The sequence below is a fragment of the Schistocerca gregaria genome, chromosome 2 (assembly GCF_023897955.1).
Source record: "Schistocerca gregaria isolate iqSchGreg1 chromosome 2, iqSchGreg1.2, whole genome shotgun sequence".
Taxonomy (NCBI): domain Eukaryota; kingdom Metazoa; phylum Arthropoda; class Insecta; order Orthoptera; family Acrididae; genus Schistocerca; species Schistocerca gregaria.
In genome coordinates this window covers 732,812,661-732,827,214 of record NC_064921.1, presented here as the reverse complement: position 1 = coordinate 732,827,214, position 14,554 = coordinate 732,812,661, and the positions used below count along the sequence as shown (strand labels likewise).

Here is a 14,554-nt window from a genome sequence, read left to right as displayed (position 1 = left end):
AATTAAATTGAAATGCTTTCTTAATTACACAGATTATGGTAAAGATATGACGAAACTGATAACGTTGATCAACCTTAAACACGTATTCTCTGAGTTTACATTTTGGGACTTGTACACACATCAAAAAGTTTTGCATCACCACGGTTCCGACAATTCCGGAACCTATACAGAAAATTGGAATAGAGATCAACATGAACATCATTTCCGCCCTTCTTGTTGCTCATGAAAACCATACGTTGCATGTTGTACCACCACACAGCGAGACCTTCAGAGGTGGTAGTCCGGATTGCTGTTCACATAGGTACCTCTAATACCCAGAAGCACGTCCTCCTGCATTGATGCATGCCTGTATTCGTCGTGGCATACTATCCACAAGTTCATCAGGGAACTGTTGGTCCAGATTGTCCCATACCTCAACGGTGATTCGACGTATATCTCTAAGAGTGGTTGGTGGGTCTCGTCGCCATAAACAGCCCTTTTCAATCTGTCCGAGGCGTGTTTGATAGGTTTCATATCCGGAGAACATGCTGGCCATTCTAGTCGAGCGATGTTGTTATCTTGGAAGGAAGTCATTCACAAGATGTGCACAATGAGGGCGCGAATTGTCGTCAACATGCTGTCGATATGGTTGCACTATCGGTCAGAGATGGCATTCGCGTATCGTTCAGCCGTTACGACAGCTTCCATGACCACGAGCGGCGTACGTCGGTACCACATCATGCCACCCCAAAACAGCAGGGAACCTCCACCTTGCTGCACTCGCTGGACAATGTGTGTAAGGCGTTCAGCCTGACCGGCTTGCCTCCAAACACGTCTCCGGCGATTGTCTGGTTGAAGGCATATGCGACACTCAGCGGTGAAGAGAACGTGATGCCAATCCTGAGCGGTCCATTCGGCATGTTGTTGGGCCTTTCTGTACCGTACTGCATGGTGTCGTGGCTGCAATGATGGACCTTGCCATGGATACCGAGAGTGATGTTGCGCATCATGCAGCCTATTGAGTCGTAACACTACGTCCTGTGGCTGCACGAAAAGCATTATTCAACATAGTGACGTTGCTGTCACGTTTCCTCCGAGCCATAGTCCGTAGGTAGCGGTCATCCACTGCAGTAGTAGCCCTTAAGCGGCTTGAACGAGGCATGTCATCGACAATTCTTGTCTCTCTGTATCTCCACCATGTCCGAACAACATCGCTTTGGTTCACTCAGAGACACCTGGACACTTCTCTTGTTGAGAGCCCTTCTTTGCATGAAGTAACAATATGGACGCTATCGAACCTCGCGTATTGACCGTCTAGGCGTGGTTGAACTACAGACAAAACGAGCCGTGTACCTCCTATATGGTGGAATGACTGGAACGTATCGGCTGTCGGACCCCCTCCGTCTAATAGGCGCTGCTCATGCATGGTTGTTTACATCTTTGGGCTGGTTTAGTGACACCTCTGAACAAAGTGACTCTGTCTGTGATAAAATGTGCACAGTCAACGTCTGTCTTCAAAAGTCTGGGAACCGTGGTGAGGCAAAACTTCTTTTGATGTTTGTATTTGGCGATAAGTAATCAAAAGTCCTTTTACAAACATGTAAATTTCAGTCTTGAATATTTTCCCAAAAATTAGTTTCGATGCCTCCTTGGATAATTTTCGTAAACAGACTACAACCAGACCCTTCTTTAACGGAACAGTCGAACTGGCTTTCCATCGCTTGGCGTCGACGCGATGACCATTCCTGTATCTAACCTTTTTCTCGCTCAGTCTTCTCAAATTTAGCGCTGAATGTCTCCCGAGCGGACATAATTGGTATAGATATATAGTACCTGTTTCCCGCCCCCCCCCCCCCTCTCTCTCTAGGTGAAATTTGGCAGGCCTAACCGTTAATTCCTTTGTCCATCGCATGAGTAGATGTTGCCCTTGCCCGTTTACTGAGGGAATAATACGTATTTAACCAGTAACGATGAATCGTGAAAGCTCTGAAGACTGCTCTTTAAGCTGAATGAGTTTGTGTAACGTATATCTGAGTGCGTAACGTAAATGAGCCGAACACTCACAGGTATTGGGAACTGTGGGCAGATCTGAAGTACTCCGAACCATTTTAGTACACAGTGGTAGCGTTTAGAATATTACTTTGTAACAGAGTGAATACCCGCCTCCATGACCGAGGACACATAGTCACGCGTGTGCGGTATCGCTCGTTTCCTAAATAGCCGATTCGAGTCGTGATGGTGAAAACCTTTTCGTCGCTCGTATTTGGCCGGCAGGGGATCAAGAGGTGTTGTCCTGCAGTGGCTGCTCACCAGACTTTTCGCTAAAAGTTCTGGGTTAAATTTTAAACGTCTTCAAAGTATCTCATGGAGCAAGATAATGTAGCACTGTTGTTAGTCAGTATGCGTCGTATGAGGATGTTAAACTCAGGTACACCCAAGGTGTTACTCGAGAGGAGTAGGCTGAGCTTACATCAGTATTTAACCTCTCCCTTGTCTCTCATCGTCAACGACGATAGAAACATGACTCTGAACCCTTAACTCACTCGATCTTTGATGTACGCTGGGCAATTGCACATAGACACAAAAACTCACACTTAGAGAAGGAAAGACAGCATTGCGAACGATACACGAAAAACATTTTCAATCAGATTGTTGAATAACTCACAGGATTTTCTCAGTCAACAATGCATTCGTCACTGCCTTACATCTTAGTGACTGGGATGAAACGAGGTTGCGTAGTGAAAAGGTCCTGGATCCCTATTGTGGAGGACGGCCCTTCGGATCCCTGTTCCTGCCCTCCGCTTTTAAGTTTTATGTAGTCCCCTAAATATCTAGACGTAACGTTGCATAGCGATATTGCAACATGAAATGGAACGGGCACGTAAGATCGGTTGTAGGGAAGACGAATGGATGGCTTCGGTTTATTAGGAGATTTCTAAGAAAGTGTACAAAAGAGTTGAGCGACCTATTTTTGAGTACTGCTCGAGTGCAGGGGGTCCGTACCAAGTCGGATTATAGGGAGACATCGAATCAGTTCACATGCTGCTAGGTTTGTTACCGGTAGATTCGAACAACACGCGATTGTTACGGAGATGCGTCGTGAACTGAGAGAGAAACTTTGGAGGAAAGATGAGTTTAGAGAACCGGCGTTTGCGACAGACTGCAGAATGTTCCTACAGGCGCTAACATACATCTCGAGGAAGGGCCGCGACACAAAGTAAGAGAAATTGGGGCTTCTTCGGAAACACACAAACTGCTGTATTTCTTTCGCTCCGTTTGCGAGTGCAGCAGGAAATGTAATGACAAGCAGTAGTATACTCCGCCATTCCCCTTATGGTGGCTTGCCGAGTAGGTATGTCGTTGTAGATCATCCATCACCCAATGGTAAGGAGGCCTGGTACGTCGTAGCTGGTGACGCTTGCCACGGGAACATCTTGCACGTTACTTACATAATTTTTCGGTCTTGTGTATGACAGCAGGGGTTGCGCGCAGCTGCAAGTGCGTAGTGAAAGTAGCGGCGGCCGCGGCCAGCTCCGGAGTCGGCGGCTGTTGGGTTTTGCGAGGTCTGCAGTCCGCGACCACAGGAATGCGGACGGCGCAGCCAGCGACCCACTCAGCGCCGGTTAAACGTCCGGCCAACTGGCGAACCGGTAGACCAGGAGCGGCCCGGGCCCACCACCTGTGTCGCTTCTGAACGCGGCCGGCGAGAAGTTGTCGTTTACTCGAGATCAGATGTGCGCCATATTACTTTTACAGCTTCAAGCTGGTCTGTCTAACTTGCGGTTCTCGAAAATAAAGGAACCCAAAAACGTTCAATTAAAGATAAGATCATCCAACTGTTAGGCTACATCATATTCCTCTTCAACCAGTTCTCGCACAATTGACAATTCGACCTATTTGCTGACATCTTTTTCAGGATGCCGGGTTGTCCCCAATTAGCTGAACACTGTCAAACACCGTGCCGAGTGCGTTCATAAAACGAAGTTTTCCCGATCTTGATCTGAAGAAGTGCTGTTACTGGGTCTGGGTACTTATTCTGTTACGATTGGTGGGCCACCGTAATGGGATAGGTATGAATACTAGGGTAGGGGGAGAGAGAGAGAGAGGGGGGGGGGGGAGATGAGAAGGAATGTTTACCGAAAAACATGGGTGGCTTCTTGATAGTTCGTCGTTTTCCTTGCGCACTGTGGCTGGGTATTTACTGCTTCAAATAACTTAAAGGAATGCAGCCGCGTTATGTCGAAAGCCACCGATATTTCGACAGGAGCATGCCCTGCTATATTCGAGGCAAAACAGTAGCAAGTAAGCGCTACGCAAGGGAATTCAAAATCTCGGTTTTCAGAGAAACTCCAGAAAGATCACACACACACACACACACACACACACACACACACACACAAAAAAAAACAACCAAAGATGATTAATAATCAGCAGGTCACGCAGCATAAGCTCTGTCCCTCTGTTTTTTAACAACGGAGAGGGCAGGATGCCATGCAGAATCTGAATAAGGTCTACCATCTCTGTTTATAAATTAATTTATACAGCTTCCTTAGTGACACTATCCTAATAACAGGAATTGCGTACCAGAATCCCCGTGTTATATTCCTTAAGATGAGCAAAGCCAAGACAGTGTTCTACAAAGGCCGATTTGCGTGGATGTTGTAAGCGTGTGCGCTGCTTATGCTCAGTACACCGGTCATCTTTAACGGACCAAGAAGGGCCGTGATCTTAGATGGTTGTCGAAAAACACACTTCACGTATTTCCGCAAAACAGACCAATCCTGTTTCAAACGTTCCCTGCTTAAGGCAAGAAGGCCGTAGACTCTGGTGCCACCACAGTATTATCATCACTCAACCGGTGCACATCTGGGGCGCAACGCACGTCCGATCTTTCACTATAACATTCTGACGAACGGTGACTTCGAGATGGGCTAACACAAGTGATAAACTATCAGGGTCCGAGACGACATGGGTCCTGTGAACTAAGGTACGATGTGCCTCTTCGCATTGAGCCGGACGGTGACAACTATCAGTCTGCAGATACATGTCCCAACGTACCATATACCGTCGTCCTGGCCAGCATATGAAGGAAGTGAGGACAGCCACCTTCATCGCGAGGCAAATATTCGGGTGGATTGAATTTAGATGTTCTAAAAAGACGTTCAAAGTCTCACTGCCTTGTGGCCAAGCAACAAAAACATCGTCTACAGATCTGAAAAACACGTCAGTTTCAAAGCTGGCGACTCCAAGGTACTTTCCTCGAAATCTTCCATAAACAAATTTGCCACCGCAGCACCATCTGCCTGATTCCACGGTGTGTCGGTGATCAGATGCGTTTGTTTTGGTGCGGAAAAATCTTTAATTTTGTTTGCATACAATATCTTACTTTGACTTCACAGTGAAACGAAAAGATATGTGTCAGCACCTAGTAAGGCGCACCTGGAAGATCGTGTATAGTCTGCATTAAGATGATAACGTATCTTCAACGAGTGCTCAGATTGTGGATCTCGCAGCGAATGCGGTCAGCCGAATTTAAATCCTCCAAGCGATCTGAATCGTCGTTTCAACAAATAGTAACGCAGACTGCGAAGTTTCCGCAGAGTCTGTAATTTGTGTTTCCCTCAGTTTGACACAGAAACGTCTTCTCCGCTGACACACTTGTGGTTTTCTGTGTGGTTGCTTCAGAGTGCAGCAGTCTGTAAACTCGTTTTGTACAAACGCCGGCCATGCAAAGTAGAAAACGATCTAGACATTCCGGACGCGTTATAAACGAGTGCAATATTTATTTGTAATGACATTTGTTACCCATACGTATGTGATCCAAGTCGGTAATGAGTGCACATAATTTAGGTTTAAAGGGTGCGTCATGAACTCTGAGAACATAGTACAGACATGGCGTTTGTGTACTGCAGTAAGGCAAACCCTGTGGGTTAACAGTTTTTGTTTTTTTATCGGCGTGTTCTAATCACTAAAAGTTATGCAGCCGAAACTGTGATTGGATCTCACTGCGTTAGGTAACAGTACATAGTTCCATTATCAGTAAACCCCGCTGAGGTACGACCTTTGTACGAGAATGCGGGTTTTTGTTGTTTGAGTGGTAGTGTCACGCCATCAGCATTGACAGTCTCGTGAAGCACCATAAAGAACTCACTTCTCATGGCTCGCGAATACAGTGTTCATCCACTGGCCACTGGTCGAGAGAGCCAACAAACACGTGTCCGTCCCCCTCCCTTCTCTCTCTCTCTCTCTCTCTCTCTCTCTCTCTCTCTCTCTCTCTCTCTGTCTGTCCCTCACATTCATCATATTTCTTTTTTACTCTTTTGTCCCCTTGCATGGATACAGGTGGTGCAGGGATGAGGTCTCGGTTCAGACATCCAGATTTTCTGTAATTTTCCTAAATCGCTTAAAGAAAATGCTGATATTGTTCGTTCTGAAAGGACAAGGTCAATTAGCTTCTCCATCTGTGTGCAGTCTCACAATTTGAGCTTGTATTCAGTATCTAATGATCTCGCAATTAACTCAAATTCACCTTACTTTGCAATTTAAGTCATTTGATTCGCATATTTAGATTTTTTGCGCAGATTCTCCAATTTGCTCACGTGTTTGTCATTTTAACAGAGGCTCATTGGATACTTTGTTTAGAATGATTCCGCCATGATACAAAATTTCAAGGATGATGAAAAATGGTAAATATATCAATTTGAGATAAGGAACTCTGGCGACCAAATCGAAAGTTATAAGTAGAAACGGTTCTGGAACCTCTGACTGTGGAATGCTTCTGCCAGTACTGTCTGCTAAGATTGCATGTTCATGGTAAATGACAGACTTGTTATTCGTCGATAGAGGTGGTTCCAACGCTATGGAGCCCCGCTATACTTTGCAGTGAGGTTTCATGAGCACGGGTATCAGACAGTCCCTGAAAACTGGATAGGTAGAGGAGGCCCTGTTTCGTGTTCGAACGTTCATCTAATCTCACCCCCACTTGGTGTCTTTTTGCGTCCGTATGTGAAAAGTCTTGTGTGTGAGAGCCCTGTCGAGAATGGATAGTATCTTCTTGCAAGAAATTTCACTACCTACGGCACTATTCAAACAACGTCGGGGATATTGCAGCGGGTACGACAGAACTTCGTGCGACCAGGCCATGCCTCCATTGACGTTGAAGGAAACCATTTTGAACAACAGTTGTAATTTTAGCAACTTAAGAAATTTGGCAGGTAAATAGAACTCATCATTACCGGACCGCAGATTTAGGTTTTTAGTTCTCTCCTACGCGAAGTTATATGCGCCGTTACTAGTCTATCAACAGGAGATGTTATCTGATGATATTACGGAGCAATCAGCGGGAATCAGAACGTCATGATCATGGTTCGGAAGTTGCAGCCCTTGGTTTGAGCGCTGCCCGAGGCAAAGGCGGAACTTCAGTAGATTTTCGGTTATAACTTTCACTTGATCGTTTCCGGACTCGGATCCCTTGCCGCGTCAAATTGATAAATTTACCCTTCACTACCATGAAAGTTTGTTACGTCATTTTGGAGTCACTCTGTGTATCAGTCACGTGGTCGATGCTGCCGTCTGTGGTTTAACGTCTGTCATTGCCATTCCTTTCACTGCCAGTGCTCATGAGGGTTGGGATTCTCTTGCCCCCTGTTTTTTATCCGGAAGTAGGCGGTTGTAGAATTACTGCGTGAACTGGGTGGAAGTTCCACTGACACATTTGCGTCGTACAGCCTATCAGCTCACTTGATTCTCCAGGAGTATCCTACTAGACACTGACGAGTTCAAATGGCTCTGAGCACTATGGGACTTGACTTCTGAGGTCATCAGTCCCCCAGAACTTAGAAGTACTTAAACCTAACTAACTTAAGAACATCACACACATCCATGCCCGAGGCAGGATTCGAACCTGTGACCGTAGCGGTCGCGCGGTTCCAGACTGTACCACCTAGAACCGCTCGGCCACTCCGGCCGGCCACTGACGAGTGTTGAATATTAATTTAGGTTATGCAGTTGTGGCTATATGCTGTAGTATTTGCATGATCTTTGTACTGGAGGCCTTTGCTCTTCCGGGATACACAACGCACTGCCCCTATCCGCCTTTGAAGCTGCCAACTAGGGTACGAAACTGCGCTAATGAGTTAGCTGTCGTGCGAAGTAAGTCAGCTCCAATAGCGACGAGACGCTAATTTGTTGTCACCGAGGTCCGCTTAGCTAGCATTACGATTGTAATGCCCGGCTCATGGTGGATAACTATGCTCATTCCAAATTCCAGTTTTCCCTTCTGCGGTGCTTAGATTCTGAAACATTCTAATAGAACCCCATCTTGTGCGTAATGTCTTAGCTAATGTCATGTGTCTCGGAGGCAATTTAGTGATCGAGTAACAAAGTCTGTTGTCATTCTACGGCAAACCATTACCGTGGAACTCCGTGCTTTAAAGAGCGATTAACGAAGTGTCGGAAAGACTCTTACGGTATACATGTTTTGTTCCTTGAAACATTATTTTGGTGTAGCTCATCCTTACAAGTGCTACATTCGTGTCGAAGCAGTTACCGAACTTGGAGGTCCATGATTTAAATGCTCTATCGTCCATATTTGTATGCATGCCCGAGCGACTCATTTTTCTGCATTGGAAAGCTCAGATCATATTATGTGCTGCATCTTGAGCCCTTTGAAGGTATGCCTGAATTAAAACGCAGCCGCAGTTAGCAGTGCTCAAGCATCATTCTCCGAATTATACGAGATCATCGTGATTGAATGGCGACCTTAACCTTTATCGTAATGTAACTGAAGGCGAGTGAAGTGCTGTTTACGGCCACGTTTGTTTTCGAAGCCGCCATTGCACAACTTCCAAATACGTCATGATTAGCCGCTGCAGTAGCTGGCGTGTCCGAAAATAAGGAATGACAATATTCAGTCAGTCGTGTGATGAGTCAGCTACGGTGGCTTGCGAATTTCGCGGAGGCCTTGTGATGGGGAAGTTGGTTCACGCTTGTATTAAACATTGCGTCGAGTGGACGCGATTAAAAGATTTGTTGCATGAAATGTTGTGTAAAGCTTCAAAAACAGTTCAGTTTATGCAGATTATCTGTGTACTAAATAGACGTTTCGAATTTTCTCTCGTGTTTTCTTCTCTCGCGTTTCCTTGCGGCAGAACGGAAGTTCGACAAAAATGTATTTATATATTTCATAATGGTATGTTTCAGAAAAAAGAAATCTTTAGTTTTTTTATTGAATAGAGAAAGGACCGTTCTGAGAGGAAGAAATTTGCACGGGACAGAGAATTATAACAGGCTGCATCGTACCTGTCAGATGACTGATGATAACGAAAGCGTCAACAGAGCTATACAATTTCACTGTGATGGTGCAAATAAACTTGCTACAGGGAGAAGATGATTTGACATAAGTAGACACCAAAAGATTCTTGTCCGTAGAGCGCTCAAAATTCAGTCTTTCCATAATAGCTTGGGGCATTGAGCTAAGCTAGTAACCCTTCTTCAATGTCGTCTATGATCCCAGGCTATTAATCTCTTGAACAGTAACCCGTAAGTCACCTTTCTTTGGTAATCATTTTTTTCTTGTTTCCGCTGAATACATCTCTGTGCTGACGTTTCCGTGTTGCATCGTCTAGAAATGTACAGATAAAAAAATAAAAAATAAAATACTTCGAACGTTCGAGAAGAATAAGTAATGTGGAAGGTTCAGTAGAGAAACAAAAGGCTGTAACTGGATTGGAGAATGAACCATGATAATCGGGCGCACGAAATGGGCGTGTCGTGGTTGTTCTGTCTTCTACGGTGTATTACATTTCGATCGATCGGAAACCTGCGAGATGTTAATTACTCTCCGGAACGAAAGAAAGATTCGTACCAAACCTTAATGACGACGGCCAGCCAGGGAAGTGAGCCGACTTCTTTTTCGGTGCAACGCCCTACCGTTAGCTCTCGCTGTGAGCGCCAGCTGTCTCTAGGAGTCGAACAAGAAACCTCTCGTGGTAGAGCGTACCAGCCGCGGAAGCACGCGGAATGTTCCAGTGAGAAGTCGTCACATCCGGAAGTCGGCGACCGGGTGAAACCTGGGTGCGAGGCACCGCGTAGTGGGGCGCCGATTGTCTAGCTCACACCCACTTTTACTGCCGCAGCATCTCTCGTAGCTGCGCGTCGCCGCCTTGAGTCACAGCTGCGCTCGTCTCTCACGTGGACAACAACGTCCGCTTCCTCGTAATACTTCCGTGTTTCTCTCCCACGCTCTGGGAATAATGGCCTCGCTTGCCGACTTACCTTGTGTTTTTATGCCACTGTGTATGTGTACCTTGTTCATTGGTATACATGCTACAACAAAGGCGTTATCACCATATCATTGCTGGAAGAAAAAGGACTTGTTCTCCTGACTAGTAAGATTTGACTTAGTTTTAGAACAGGCTACAACCTAATGCATTAATTGGTCACACTAAGTAGAGGTAGGTACATTGTCCATTTTAGCGGTAATTTGTGCAATTATATTCAACTGTTTTTCTATATATTCATTGCTCCCTTTTATTTTTGTCGTGCTTGCTGATACTCGTTCTTTCTTTAACCATAGCGAGTGAGATGGGGCACTTGCAAGACGATGACTTCGAATTTGGGAGATGGTTCAAATCTTAGTTCTATCATTCATATTTAAGTTTTTGATGACTTTCCTAAATCGCTTAAGGAAAATGAAGGGGAGGGTACTTTGAAAGACTCACAGCCGATTTTCTTCCGGTCTCGCGGAATGTCTCTAATGTCCTCTTCAGTGGAACGGTAAATCCTAATATTCCTTTCTCTTCTTTGACTGGTGATGATAGTAATCATAATAATAATGGCACTGCTTTAACACATTGTGGAGGAGTGGTAGCATTGGTGATTAACAGACTTCACTATCGATTACGTATCTGCTAGAAAGTAATCCGTAAGTCGGGATCAGAGTAATGGTTCGGTATGAGACTGCGGATGGGGAAGGACGTGGGGGGACCGGGACTGCACCGGCTTCGGGATCGTTAGGCTGACTTAATCACGCCGATTACGCAAGCTTTCTGGGAGAAAATCTGCCGAGGTGCTCATTAGAGAGACCATTCCAATTTCGTCGAGGAATGAAGCACGAAAACCGCAGGAGACGTAAATTGGGCAGCTGGACCAGAAATCGAAATTTCACTCTGTCGGCTAAACTAGGACAGACATGATGACGTGCTTCACCAAAACAGACGCCATTTTGTAGTTCACGATTGCACAAAGCCTACCTCAGTTTGTTTTGACGACATGAACTCATAGTCGGAATTGAAATGATAAAGGTCACTGCAATGAGGAGATACTGTCTCATCTGAGCCATGGAGACAACCGCCATGTATTGATCAATATCAGTTGTATATTTAGTAAATTGTATTGCACTTCAAAAGGCCATCGCTGTGATCAGTCACGGAGAGATGTTGGAATAAGACAATAGAAACGCTCATGTTTTCGCGGTGTTCCTCGTACACGAAGATCTGTGTCCACTTTTTCAGGTTACCATGAGCATGAGTCAAGATGTTTGTTTCAACGTTTTCGGTAAGGAAGTGTTGCCTTTTCGTCTGTATCTCCGTGATAAGTATGGTGTGCACACCCCGTCCTCCGAGACGACAACTTTCGTTCCCGGTTTGAGGAACACTTTGTCCACCATATAACTCTGCTTCTGACCAACTAAACCAGTTTCTCTTAATTTCAGAATTTTCAAGAAGATTCTTTGTGATAAGAAGATGCCTATATATCTAAAATAAAAGATATATTGTACAATGGCGAGGTCAGTTGCATTATGCAGTACCGAGTGTTGGTCCGCACCTAGAAAATGCATTTCCACGTGCCGTGGAAATGCGGAGACTGAGAAAATCATTAGGCACTTCTCAGCTCGAGCACATCAGCAGTACAGTGATCCGACGACTAGCTTGAGTGGCTCTATTCAATGAATATATGCAAGAATGCAAACTTCGATATGATGGACACATCACACGGGCACCACCTAATTCAGTCATATTGCAGTGGCTAGTCACTACAACAAGCGCAGATGTAAGATCAAGAAACGTAAATCGACTGAAAGCGTTAAAGCGTTAGACCGTTAAAATGGTTCAAATGGCTCTGAGCACTATGCGACTTAACTTCTGAGGTCATCAGTCGCCTAGAACTTAGAACTAATCAAACCTAACTAACCTAAGGGCATCACACACATCCATGCCCGAGGCAGGATTTGAACCTGCGACCGTAGCGGTCGCTCGGTTCCAGTTAAAAATTGTGTGCATTGTAGCCCAACCCCCCCCCCCCCCCCCCCAAAAAAAAAAAGAATCCCGCTAAAACCGGACGGCGCGAAGAGGAAGAAGAAGAAGAAGAAGAAGAAGAAGGAGGAGGAGGAGGAGGAGGAGGTTACTGGACATATCTGGACGACTAGCGATACATAGCGATCAACTTTCGCGCAATTTGATAGCTGTAATAAATAAATAAGACAGAAAGGATCTCCGCGATCAGCCACATACTGAAGAGGACATTTCGGTAGCTCTACGATATCTAATCAACAACAACTGATTCCAGCAGGATGTTGTACTTCCGAAAAAACTTGGGACTCTCTTCATCCCTCAAGTGTGGCCTCTATCAAAATAAGAGGCGATGTTTCTCGATATTTGCATGATGTGGTGGACTAACGTTGCGTCCAGTGTGCTTATGCACAGTCCAGTCACCTTAATGTGACCACCGCCTATGTTCGACGGCAGGTGGCAGTGCTGGGATTGGAGGGGATATAAAGCCTGTGTGGGGGACGCGGAAAACAGTGCAGTCGTTGTCGTAATGCGGAAACTAAGCGATTTATCTGACTTGCAGAAGGGCATGATCATGGGCTTTCGGGCCAAGCGGACAATCATTTCCGAAACGGCTAAGTTCGTGAACTGTTCGCGTGGAGCCGTGGGTAACATATAAAGTGCACGGCAAAATGACGCTAATCAAAATTGGCGCCGAGGCAACTGTGATACACCACGGACCCTAAGCGAGAGGGTTGAATGATGGCTGCAGAGATGTGTACGGACGAATAGACGTGTAACTGTTGAGCAACAGCCTCCGACCGTTCAGCGAACGTTGCTGCATTTGGGCCCCTGCAGAAGGCGTTAGGTTCATGCACCCGTGCTGACTGCTGTTCGTCAGCGACAAAGAGAACTTCATTGACTCTATTCCTGCATATCTCGCAGCCGTCTACGCTCCAAAAGGTGGTTTGTGACAAGTAGCCGCATTAATGTGACTGGACTGTGTACAACTGCAGGTTGTGTGCTCGGTCATATACAGGGTGTTACAAAAAGGTACGGCCAAACTTTCAGGAAACATTTGTCACACACAAATAAAGAAAATATGTGGACATATGTCAGGAAAAGCTTAATTTCCAAGTTAGGGTTCATTTTAGTTTCATCAGTAGGTACTGTACTTTCTCGATTCACCGCCAGTTGGCCCAATTAAAGGAAAGTAATGTTGACTTCGGTGCTTGTGTTGACATGCAACTCATTGCTCTACAGTACTAGCATCAAGCACATCAGTGCGTAGTATCAACAGGTTAGTGTTCATCACGAACGTGGTTTTGCGGAGTTGGCAGATGCCCATTTGATGTATGGATTAGCACGGGGCAATAGCCGTGGTGCGGTACGTTTGTATCGAGACAGATTTCCAGAACGAAGCTGTCCCGACAGTAAGACGTTCGAAGCAATTTGATCGGCGTCTTAGGGAGCACGGAACATTCCAACCTATGACTCACGACTGGGGAAGACCTAGAACGACGAGGACACCTGCAATGGACGAGGCAATTCTTCGTGCAGTTGACGATAACCCTAATGTCAGCGTCAGAGAAGTTGCTGCTGTACACGGTAACTTCGACCGCGTCACTGTATAGTGTGTGCTACGGGAGAACCAGTTGCTTCCGTACCATGTACAGCGTGTGCAGGCACTATCAGCAGCTGATTGGCCTCCACGGGTACACTTCTGCGAATGGTTCATCCAACAATGTGTCAGTCCTCATTTCAAAGCAAATGTTCTCTTTAAGGATGAGGCTTCATTCCAACGTGATCAAATTTTAAATTTTCACAGTCAACATGCGTGGGCTGACGAGAATGCGATCGCAATTGTGCAATCACGTCATCAACACGGATATTCTGTGAACGTTTGGGCAGGCATTGTAGGCGATGTCTTCATTGGGCCCCATGTTCTTCCACCTACACTCAATGGAGCACGTTATCATGATTTCATACGGGATACTCTACCTGTGCTGCTAGAACATGTGCCTTTACAAGTACGACACAACATGTGGTTCATGCACGATGGAGCTCCTGCACATTTCAGTCGAAGTGTTCGTACGCTTAACAACAGATTCGGTGGCCGATGGATTGGTAGAGGCGGACCAATTCCATGGCCTCCACGCTCTCCCAACCCTCTTGACTTTCATTTATTGGGGGCATTTGAAAGTTCTTGTCTACGCAACCCCGGTACCAAATGTAGAGACTCTTCGTGCTCGTATTGTGGACGGCTGTGATACAATACGTCATTCTGCAGGGCTGCATCAGCGCAT

The 14,554-nt window shown here is 45.8% G+C and overlaps 1 protein-coding gene across 4 annotated transcripts in view; it reads left to right on the top strand.

The window, feature by feature from the left end:
* Positions 1-14,554, top strand: part of LOC126334869 (atypical protein kinase C) — a 704,619-nt gene that overhangs the window by 96,871 nt on the left and 593,194 nt on the right. The window lies entirely within an intron of this gene.